Consider the following 12,334-nt stretch of genomic DNA (forward strand, 5'->3'; position numbering starts at 1 on the left):
TGACTTTGAGGGACGAATATGCCCCTTTTCGAGACTCTCGGAGATGTAAGTTCGCATAGCGATTCTTTCCGGTTGTGAGAGATTGTAGAGGCGTGCTTTTGGCAGCTTGGCGCCGGGAATGAGGTTAATGGGACAGTCAAACTCCCAGTGAGGAGGTAGCTCCTGAACACCGCTCTCGGAAAACACGTCCGAGAAATCAGAGAGAAATGATGGCACCGTTTTAGTAGACACCTCTGCAAAAGTCGCTGTGAGACAATTCTCTCTACAAAAATCACTCCACTCATTTATTTGCCTTCCTTGCCAATCAATAGTGGGGTTATGTCTAGTGAGCCAGGGTAACCCCAAAACTAGAGGAGACGGCAATCCGTTAAGGACAAAACAAGATATATCCTCCACATGAGTGTCACCTACAGCTAGCCGGATATTGTGAACAATGCCCTTCAGAGATCTCTGTGAGAGTGGAGCAGAGTCAATAGCAAAAACAGGTATATCTTTATCTAAAGTGCAAACCTGAAAACCATGCATGGCTACAAATTGAGTGTCGATAAGATTGACGGCCGCTCCACTATCGACAAAAATCTCACAAGAAATGACTTTGCTCTCTAGCGCCACCCTGGCAGACAGGAGAAAACGGGAACTGCAGGTCAGAGGAAAAGCATCAAATCCTACATCAACTTTGCCCAAAGTAGCAGATGAAGCAGAACTTGATGATTCACCTTTTGAGATTTTTCTCTTATTATCGCTCTTAGTACGGTTCAAGAATCTCCTAGACGGACAAACATTTGCCAAATGACCTATGCCCCCACAACAAAAACACACCATACTCTGAGGACTAAATCCTCTTTTATCAGGGGCAAGTCGACCTAGCTGCATGGGCTCCTCCTCAGAGGGGAGCGAGACAGGATGAGGCCCCTGCACACTGAATGAGTCCGCACCACTGCCCCTAGACTGACAATGGCTGGACAGAGAGGTCTCGTTTCTTTCTCTTAGACGCCTGTCAAGGCGTACCGCCAAGGACATGGCAGACTCTAAGGACGTTGGTCTCTCATGGAAAGCAAACGCATCTTTTAATCTCTCCGAGAGACCATGACAGAACTGACTCCGGAGTGCAGCATCATTCCAACCCGAATCAGCTGCCCATCTCCGAAATTCAGAACAATAAAGCTCCGCAGACCGTTTGTTCTGGCATAAAACACGTAGGTTAGATTCGGCCAGAGCAACACGATCCGGGTCATCATAAATCTGCCCCAGGGCCACAAAAAATCCCTCCACGGATCGAAGGGAGGGATCCCCTGATGGCAGCGAAAAAGCCCAAGTCTGAGCATTACCCCTGAGCAGGGAAATGACAATCCTCACCCTCTGCTCCTGATTACCAGAAGAGTGAGGACACAAGCAAAAATGGAGTTTGCATGCCTCTCTGAAACTAACAAAATTCTCACTGCCCCCGGAGAACGTCTCCGGAAGTGAGACCTTTGGCTCGCAACAGACTCCATGAGCCGGAGCAGGGCCCAATGCTTGAAGCTGGGTCATAGATTGACGGAGATCCGCTACTTCCAAAGAAAGACCCTGCATGCGGTCAAACAGGTCAGAAAGCGATCCATGTCAAAAAAGGACGGTTTTGGTGGATTATAATGTCACGGCTGTTTGTGAGCAACAATAGTAATACACAGTACAGAGCTACTGACTGGACCCAGAACTAGGGAGGATAAAGGGTGACCCCTGTCCAACCCTCAACGCTCTCCCTATTCTGCTAAAGCACATGCCCGGATCCCAATGGCGGAACGAGGTATGCCCACGTGCCTAAGACTAATGACCACTGTAACCCCTACAATAGTGGAAGGGGCACGGCCACCAGTGCCCTACTCAGTATATGGAGGGAACCGTGGCCACCTCAGATCCAGTCAGAAATAAACAGGAACACAACAATGTCTGCACACTTAGCTGGAGGTGTTGCAGCCGCAGAGAAGACGGATCCAAGGACAGGCTGGCAATATCCGGAGAGCTAGCTGCAGCAGAACACAGGTCCAGTGAACTGATAGCCACAAGTGAAGAAACTAAAGCAAGAGCTACAACTGAAGTGAGAACTATAATCCACATCCTATCATAGGAGGAGGGGTGATATAAAGAGAGGGAAATCAAACACATGAAGAACAGCTGTGGTGAAAGAAACCAAAAGTAAACAGAGTAGTGAGAACTCCTCCCAGCTCTAGTAGTGACATCATCACAGGGGTGGAGAAACAGAGCTGTGAGAACGTCCCAAAGCTCTGGTAGTGACATGTTGTAGGCGAACTCGGCCGTGGGGAGATGATCAAGCCAGTCATCCTGCAGGTGGGAGCTGAAACAGCGTAGGTATTGCTCTAGGGTCTGATTAGTTCTCTCCGTCTGCCCGTTTGACTGAGGGTGGAAAGCAGAGGACAGGTTCACTTTAACCCCGAGCGCCAGGCAGAAGTTCTTCCAGAACTTTGAGGCAAATTGTACGCCTCGGTCGGAGACCACGTCGTCCGGGATCCCATGCAGCCTGAAGACCTCTCTGAGAATAAGATCGGCCGTCTGTTTGGCTGTGGGTAGGCCTTTGTAGGGGATGAAATGGGCCATCTTGGTGAGATGGTCGACCACGACCAGGATGGTGTTCATCCCTTTTGAAGGAGGAAGGTCTACCACAAAGTCCATGGAGATCGAGCCCCAGGGGCGGGAGGGAATCGGGAGGGTTTGTAACAGACCCACGGGAGAGGAACGAGGAGTCTTATTGCGGGCACAGACCGTGCACGAGGAGATGTACCTCTTGATGTCCTCCTTGTATGTTGGCCACCAGAAGGAGCGGGAGAGAAGCTCCTGGGTCTTTCTTGTGCCAAAATGGCCGGCCACCTTGGAGTCATGGTTGAGTTTGAGCACTTCGAGCCGTGCGATTTCTGGTACATATAGTTGTAGGTCCTGATGAAACCAATGACCGTTCTTAAACGTAAGGCTGACATTCCGTGTGGGGTGGGAGAGGAAGGGGTCATTTTCATATCCTTCTTTGATTGTGCCCAGGAGTTCTTTAGAGTAGGTGGCCCCTACGACCCTTCTCTCGGGTAGGATGTTATTTTGGCCCTTGTTACTCTGTGAGGGCTCGGAAAACATTCTGGAGAGGGCGTCAGCCTTGCCATTTTTTGATCCGAGGCGATAGGTGATGAGAAAGTTGAAGCGGGAAAAGAATAGGCTCCATCTGGCCTGTCTGGCTGAGAGTCTCTTAGCGCTGCGGATGAACTCGAGGTTCTTGTGGTCAGTTAGTACGATTATGGGGTTGGTGGCTCCCTCCAGCAGGTGTCTCCACTCGGAGAAGGCATCCTTGATCGCCAGTAGTTCTTTGTTCCCGATGTCATAGTTCTTCTCAGAGGGGGACATCTGGCGGGAGAAATATGCGCACGGGTGTAATAGCATCCTCTCCCCTGTCCGTTGTGACAAAACTGCCCCCACCGCGGAGTCTGATGCATCCACTTCGACTGTAAATGGCAGCTCGGGGTTCGGGTGGATTAGGATTGGAGCAGAAGTGAAGAGGAGTTTCAACTTGGTGAAGGCCTCCTGGGCCTTGAGTGTCCAGGAGAAGGGGACTGCCTTCTTGGTGAGTTGGGTGATTGGTGCTATGACCTTGGAGAAGTTCCGGATAAACTTCCGATAGAAGTTGGCGAAGCCAATGAATCTTTGTATCTCCTTCTCGTTTCTCGGAACGGGCCAGTTCATCACAGCTTGGACCTTCCCCGGATCCATACTTAGGCCCTCAGGGGAGATGATGTATCCGAGGAACTGAGTGGTGGTTCGCTCAAACTCGCATTTCTCTAGCTTGATATAGAGAGAGTTCTGTTGGAGTCTCTGCAGTACCCTGCGGACGTGTTTGCGGTGCTGCTCGAGGTCTTCAGAGAAGATCAAGATGTCGTCCAGGTAAACGACTACAAACAGATCCAGCATGTCCCTGAGGACATCGTTAATGAAGTGCTGGAAGGTGGCGGGAGCATTGCAGAGTCCGAAAGGCATGACCAGGTACTCGAAATGACCATAACGTGTCCGGAAGGCGGTCTTCCATTCGTCCCCAGGGCGGATTCGGACGAGGTTGTAGGCCCCTCGAAGGTCAAGTTTAGTGAAGATCTTCGCTGCCCGGAGTCTCTCGAGAAGTTCTGAAATTAGTGGGAGCGGGTACCGTTTTTTTACGGTTATGTTAAGCTTTCTGTAGTCTATGCAGGGACGCAGGGAGGAGTCTTTTTTCTCTACGAAGAAAAAGGGGGCTCCCGCTGGGGAGGTAGAGGGCCGGATGAACCCCTTCCTCAGGTCCTCATCCAGGTACTCTTTCAGAGCCTTGAGTTCAGGCTCTGAGAGGGGGTAGATACTGCCAAAGGGTATTTCGGCCCCGGGCAACAGTTCTATAGGGCAGTCGTAGGGTCGGTGTGGTGGCAGCTTGTCTGCGTTTTTCTTGTCGCAGACATCCTGGAACTCGCTGTATTGAGGGGGTAGCAGATCCTTGACGGATAGTTTTGAGATGGTGGTGTCTTCGGGTGGAAGGGCGGGTTTGTGGGAGCAATTTAGCGAGCAGAACTCGGACGGGAATCGTATGCAGCGGGTTTCCCAGTCCACCGAGGGGTTGTGGGTGGCCAACCAAGGGATGCCCAAGATCACCGGGAACTTCGGGGAAGCGATCAGCGAGAAGTGGATCTTTTCGCGGTGATCGGGTTCTATGAGGAGTTGTAGTTCGGTGGTCTCGTGAGTGGCCGGCCCCGAGGAGAGTCGGGATCCGTCGACGGTTTCCAGGTCAACGGGGGCTGCCTTGATTGTCAGTGGAATGTTCTTTTCGCGGGCGAAGGTTAGGTCCATGAAGTTGCCTCCCGCCCCGGAGTCTAACATCGCTGAACAGGGGAGTTGTCGCCCCTCAATGTCGATGAGGATGGGAACGATGAAGTGGGATCCATGAGCCGCCGTGTTGTTATTTTCCGGGGCTGCTGGCGAGGTTGGAGTCTGTGGTTGCTCCTTTAGTTCCGTGACGGCAATAGTCTTTCGGATCTTATGAGAACATTTGATGGCAAAATGACCCGGCTCCCCACAGTAGAGGCAGAGGTTTTCGGCCAGCCGTCTCTCCTTCTCAGCTGTAGATAGAGACCTACGTAGAGCGTCGACCTGCATAGGTTCAGTTGCTGATTGCAGGTCGCGCTGGGCGTTGGAAGAGAAGGAGTAAGTGGGTCTGTGGTCCGAGGACCAGAGTCTTTCTTTCTTCCTCTCGGAGAGTCTTTGATCTATCCGGATGCATAACTGAATGAAGTCATCCAGATCGTCCGGGGCCTCAACTCTGGTGAGTTCGTCCTTTATTAATTCTGACAGGCCTCGCTGGAATTGGCTCCTCTGTGCCGCTGGGTTCCAGGTGGTGTCCGTGACCCAACGGCGAAACTCGGCAGTGTATTCGGCGACGGAGCGTCTCCCTTGCCGCAGACCATGTAGTCGCGCCTCAGCTGTCGCACAGCGGTTGGGGTCGTCGAAGACTTGGCTCATGGCGGTGATGAAGTTGTTTAGGTTGTCCAGGAGCTGACTGTTAGTCTCCACGTAAGGTGATGCCCATGCTAATGCTTCTTCCGTCAGGTGATTGACCATGAATAGCACCTTCTTTTTTCTTTTTCTCGGTGGTGAAGGGGGCCGGGTACATCTGAAAATAGGTGCAGCATTGGTTTAGAAACCCCCGATACTGGCGTCTGTCGCCGCCGAATCTTGATGGGAGTGGCATGCGGGTGTCTGCGGCCGCGCCGCGGACGTCCAGGTGTTGCCTCTGTAGTTCAATAATCTCCCTTTGCTGGCTTTGGACTACGCCTTGGAGCTGGGCAAATTTCTCCTGATATGTAGTACCAAATTCTTGAAGTTCGGGGACCTGCTTACGCAGAGTGGCCATTGCGGACTCCATAGTGTGGCTGATTATTCTGTAACAGTCCTACAGGCTCACCTGAGTCAGAGGACCGCTTGCTGGAGGTAGGAGTGGAGCCCAGTGGCAAGGACCGCAGGCAGGTAGTAGGTGCAGGAAGTCTGGCAGAGGCGTAGTTGGTAGGCAGGCGGTGGGTCAGGGCAGGCGGCAGTAAGCGTGGTCAGACAATCCGGATGGCAATGGTGGAGGCAGTTCAGTAGGTAGGGACAAGCAGAAGAGTAGTCGGTAGGCAATTCCTGGTCAGCAGTGGACTTCCAGCAGTAGCAAGAGCAGCAGATGAGGAGAAGCTTGATCAAGGCTCAGGAGCTCAATAATCAGCAAACTGGAGTGCAAGGGGCTGGACTTATATAGGGAAGTACCAGGTGTGGGGAGTCAAGGGTAATGAGCAAGGCTTGGCAAGACTGAGGTTAACTAATAGGCTTCAGGGAGAAATGTCCAGAGAGGACGGTAGCCTAGTAAGCAGGGCTACCGCCTGGGATGTGGCTGGTCACGGGTTCGAATCCCGACACACAGAGGCAAAATCCTAGTTTTCTAAAGAACATGTTTGTATACAAAGTACCGTATATACAGCAACTCATGGAGTGCCACAAGACTGCCAACTCTGCAATCTGTCAAACTGTATTTTGGTCCAAACTGGAAACCATTGTGGTTCCATGCATGGGCATATTGGGATAGGTGTAAGGGAACTGTAACCTATGCACGGAATGTAGATATAGGCCTAGAGCAGCAAGCTGAACTTTTGCCCCAGGAGAAGAATCATCCGAAATTATAGTTCTGGTTCCATGACACAGTAAAGATATGTCCACACATGCCTGAAAATACAGCAGGAAAGTCTTCCTCGTTTTTGGCCTCAGTTCCTCAGCTAAAAGCACATGTAAAAAGCACCATTGAAAAGAGTGAAATCTACGGTGGAGATCAGCAGCATAGATTTAAATGCGAAGATTTCAAATCTGCACTGCAGGTCAATTCCCGGTTTGTTTTTTTTACTCATCGTGTGTATGAGATTTATAACAATCTCATCCACTTTGCTGGTACTGTACAACAGTGCGGATTTGCAGCACAAAAGTCTGCAACGACAAATCCACAGCATTTAAGTTATGTGTGGACATAGCCTTACATAGCGCAAGGCTATGTCCACACATAACTTAAATGCTGTGGATTTGCACTGGAATGGCAATTGTATTCCTCTATACTTAGTGTGCACTTTAAGTTGTTTTTGTTTTTTTTATATTAATGACCTATCACCAGGATAGGTTATCAATATCTGATTGGCGGGGAGCTGACTCCCAGCACCCCCGCCTATCAGCTGTTTGAGAAGGCTGCAGCGCTACAGCTCGCGACTTACCAAGTACAGTGCGGTCTATTCAATAGTGGTTGTGCGTGGTATCGTAGCTCTGCCCCATTCACTTAAATGAAGCGCCTAGGCCATGTGACGAATGTAGGTGACGTCACTGGCCTAGGAGGAGTGCCGCAGCCTCCTCAAACAGCTGATCCACAGGGGGATGAGCCATCAATATGAAAATATCAGAAAACCCCTTTAATACTGGACACTTTTGACAAAAAAAATATTATCGCTCAGGGGTTGCCGCACCAGCTGTTGTGAAACCGCCTGCTGGATACCACTGTTCTAGGAAATAAGCCAAGAAGGCACTTCCATCCTCTTACCACATACTCTGACTTTTCTATGCATCACTAGTTTGGCATTGACACTTCTTCAGAACAAAACAGACACTGTGCTATGCACATTTTATTCTCTACTTTGCAAAATGTACAAAATGTATGTAAACTTTTTGGAAGGTGGCCAAACACAAACGAAAACTATCGGGAGCTGAGAACACAATCTTTCATAGACTGAACTATGTATATGTCATAGCAGCTGTGCTATATCTGTATTGTCAGAGTCAAGCAGTGAGCTGTGGCCTGGTCTGTGGTGGAGCGCTGCGAGCAGGATCAGCGACTGTGGTTTGTGCAATAGCTGAAAACTAGGCCATTTCAGTAAAGCTTTTATGTATACGGTCAACTGTGATGATGAGGGGTGGACTAGGAACTGAAAGGGAACCTGCCACTTTGTCCGAGCTGCAGGCAGCACGTTATAGAGCAGGAGGAGCTGAGCAGACTAATATGTAGTTTTATGGGAAAAGGTTCAGTAAAATTTGTGTCTCATTCAGTTATGTTCCTGCTCATTTTGGGCTTTGAAGTCACACATGGTGTCTGTCTGATCTGCAGGCAGCATGTTGTAGAGCAGGAGCTGAACAGATTGATATATAGACTTTTGGCAAAAAAATTCAGTATAACTGGTAATATATACATTTATATTCCTGCTCATTCTGGGCTTAGAAGTCAAGGAGGTGGTCCTATCAGTGATCGACAGCCTTCCCTGTGACTGTGTATACAGACAGAGCTGTCAATCACCTCTTTGACCTCAAAGCCCAGAATGAGCAGGAATTTAAATTAATAAATTACAGGTTTTACGAAATCTTTTCCTATAAAACTATATATCAATCTGCTCAGCCCCTCATGCTCCATAACATACTACCTGTGGATTAATCTGTATTTCCATGATGACAGGTTCCCCTTAAAGTGGATCTGGAAAAAACTAAAAAGTAGCCCCGAGTTGTAGGCCAATCCAAACCGAAAGAAGGTGTGGTAATACAAGTAGGCTGGGACACTAGAAGTAGTCGGGGGCAGCAATACCATAATGCAGCACAAAATACCCCCCCCCCCCAGCAGAACCCAATATCACAGTGCAGCACACAATACCACCCCAACACCACAGTGCAGCACACAATACCACCCCAACAGAACCAAATACCGCAGTGCAGCACACAATACTACCCCAGCAGAACCCAATACTACAGTGCAGCACACAATACCACCCCAACAGAACCAAATACCACAGTACAGCACACAATACTACCCCAGCAGAACCAAATACCACAGTGCAGCACACAATACTACCCCAGCAGAACCAAATACCACAGTGCAGCACACAATACTACCCCAGCAGAACCAAATACCACAGTGCTGCACACAATACTACCCCAGCAGAACCCAATACTACAGTGCAGCACACAATACCACCCCAACAGAACCAAATACCACAGTGCAGCACACAATACTACCCCAAGAGAACCAAATACCACAGTGCAGCACACAATACCACCCCAGCAGAACCAAATACCATAGTGCAGCACACAATACCACCCCAGCAGAACCAAATACCACAGTGCAGCACACAATACCACCCCAGCAGAACCAAATACCATAGTGCAGCACACAATACCACCCAAGCAGAACAAAATACTACAGTGCAGCACACAATACTACCCCACAACCAAATACCACAGTGCAGCACACAATACCACCCAAGCAGAACCAAATACCACAGTGCAGCACACAATACTGCCCCAGCAGAACCAAATACCACAGTGCAGCACAAAATACTGCCGCCCCATGCATCGGCCAACCAGAACATTTCCCTGTAGGGTCTATGACTAGTCCACCTTTAGTCAGGATTTAAAAAAGGTCATATATAAAGACTGTGGAGGAGGGGAGGGGGGGGGGGTGGAGGGCTGAGGACTGGTAACACTTGCAGTTACTGTAGGGACACAGTAGGGAATCTTTGTTTTTTAAACGTGTTGTATGACATCTCCAAAATACTCCAAAACCTCTGTGTTAAAATAATAAAAGAACATATACTCACCACTCAGGCCTGGCTGTTTCCAGCGCAGCTGCTCCGCTCCTCGCCTCCAGTCTGTGTTCTCACTTGTTCTCAATGTCTAACATAGTCTTTTGCATCAAGGAAAAAAGGATGACTGACAGCTATAAGCAGTTGAAATCAGCTTCGGTTCAACTATGAAGGGTCGCTGGAGGCCTTTTTTTGTAACCATTTTCAAACTGACTCACACATCCTTCTATCCTCTGCCGCAATGAATACGTTCTGTGATGAGAAATAAATATCCTGTGTCTGCTCTTTAATGGAATATATGCATTAAAAAAAGCAAACAAATGTGAAGACATTGTTTTCTGGCCACTTGTCTTTTGTGTGAAAACTAGTTCCATTCCCATATCAAAGCTCGAGGTCACAAACCAAGATATTTATGTGCTCGGGGCATCTACTAACATTCTTTAAAATGTATATTGGCTACAGAACCTTTTACTGAACAGAATACAACTATGCGTAGCAAGTCGGCTGCGGATTTCCTCCGATCTGCTGATAGTTCACAGTGGCAAAATCTGCATCAAACGGTGTTTCAAAATGGAGAAATCCACGATAGATATCAGCAATAATATTGACACACTACACTTCAAAATGCAGCCGAACACTACGTGTTATACTATAAGCGGACTAGCAATATAGCCCAATATTTGAAAAAATACAATGGGCTCTAGAAATATGCTACCTGTATGCCATCACTGTCCCTTGTGTGTCGCCACTCTGCCTCATGTATGCCATTACCGTCCAGTGTGTCATTTCCATCCGCCATATGCCATCAATGTCCTGTGTGTCACCACTCTGCCCCTGTATGCCATCACTGTCCCTTGTGTGTCACTACTGCGCCCTATGTATGCCATTTTTGTCCTATGTGTCACCCCCGTCCCCTGTATGCCATCAGTGTCCTGTGTGTCACCACTCTGTCCCCTGTATGCCATCACTATTCTAGCTGTGTCAGCACTCTGTCCCCTGTGTCACCGCTCTGCACCTATATGCCATCAATATCCCCTCTGTGTCACCGCTCTGCCTCTGTATGCAATCACTATCTGCTGTGTGTCACCACTCTGTCCCCTGTATAACATCACTATCCCAGTTGTGACACCACTCTGCCCTGTATGCCACTGTCCCGTGTGTCACCACTCTGACCCCCGTATGCCATCACTGCCCAGTTTGTGTCACCACTATGTACCCCCGTATGCCATCACTGTCCAGTTTGTGTCACCACTCTGTACCCCCGTATGCTCATTTTGCAAAAAATACAATGGACACTAGAAAACTCTTGTTGGTCACTTCATTCATTTGTCTTGAAAATTAAAATACAAAATGAGGAAGAGGATAATCCTCCCAGGGCAGGAGATGTGGACCTCCATATGCATTTTGCTTCATAGTTTTTATTTTATTTTTTGTAGCTTTATATTTCTTGCTCACTCCATATCTATTATACTGACTGTATTCACACACTCACCTCCAGAAACTGATAGACCTCCCACTCACAACTCACTTCTTAAAGAGGGAGGCGCAAGGCAACCCACTCTTTCCCTCTGCCAGGAGTGTCCAGGACTCAATACCCTTCTACTGGTCCAATGTAACCTGCCACACACCTGCGCTAGCATAGTCCACTACTCCGCATGCCTCTTTCTGTAGTGGAGGAGTGGAGGCGGAAGAGTGGTAATGAGCAGTGGACTCCTGTAAAAAAAAAAAAAATCCTGTTTGTTGACCATGGCAACCAATCAGAGTTTGGCTTTCATCTCTTAAAACGCTCTTGTAAAATAAAAGCTGTTTCATGATTGACTGCTATTGGCAACTGTGTTGTAGGGCTATTTTTAATTACTGATTGGTTCTAGGGCTGCAGCTATCGATTATAGTAACTTTACTTTAGTAAATATCGATTAATCCAACAATTAATAGAGTACTCTAATAAGAAAAAATGAATTAAAAGAACGTTTTCCTTTAAAAAAACATCAGCCCCCCCGTGCCATCATCAGACCCCTCTGCCATCAGTCCTCAGCGCCATCAGCCCCGTCTATGCCATAAGCTCCCCCTAGTGCCATCAGTTCTCTGTGCCATCACCCCCCCCCATGCCATCATAACTCTGTCCCATCACCCCCCATGCCATCAGTCCTCCGTGCCCTCCGCTTCTAGCCATCAGTCTCCAGCGCCAGTACTTACCTTTCCTTTAGGGGGGCCAGGGATGGTTAGTTAACATATACAAACAAAGCCATTGTTCGGCATTCAAGTACAGGCCGCATTCCTGAGCGATTATCTTAGAGACATGCAGTCTGCACCCTGGACATCCCTCAGGAGGAGGGTCTAAGAGGTATAAACGTCTATGCATCTGACACAAAGCTCTAGGCTTCGATGGAACATCTATAAGGAAGGAGGTCAGAAGACTCCCTCTCTGATATCCTACCATGACTGGGTGTTGGCTATGGGCCTGTGCACTGCTAGGACTGTCGATAAGAGTGTCAGCTATGAGACTGCATCCTGCCAGGACTCTGGAGATGAACTTACCCAGTGAACACACTTTAGAGTGATTGTTTTTACTATGTATGTGAGTTGTTTTATTTTTTATATACTTAATCACACCTAGGGCTGCAACGAATACTCCATTAAATCGAGTAATTCGACACAAAAAATCCTTGATGCAAATTTTCCCATGGAGCGGGAGTGAAGCGCTTGTTTTGATG

At 48.5% G+C, this 12,334-nt stretch overlaps 1 protein-coding gene across 1 annotated transcript in view; it reads right to left on the reverse strand.

The window, feature by feature from the left end:
- LOC120994760 (protein ABHD15-like) overlaps positions 1 to 12,334 on the reverse strand; it is a 52,819-nt gene that overhangs the window by 23,999 nt on the left and 16,486 nt on the right. The window lies entirely within an intron of this gene.

This window comes from Bufo bufo, chromosome 3, assembly GCF_905171765.1.
Source record: "Bufo bufo chromosome 3, aBufBuf1.1, whole genome shotgun sequence".
Lineage (NCBI taxonomy): Eukaryota > Metazoa > Chordata > Amphibia > Anura > Bufonidae > Bufo > Bufo bufo.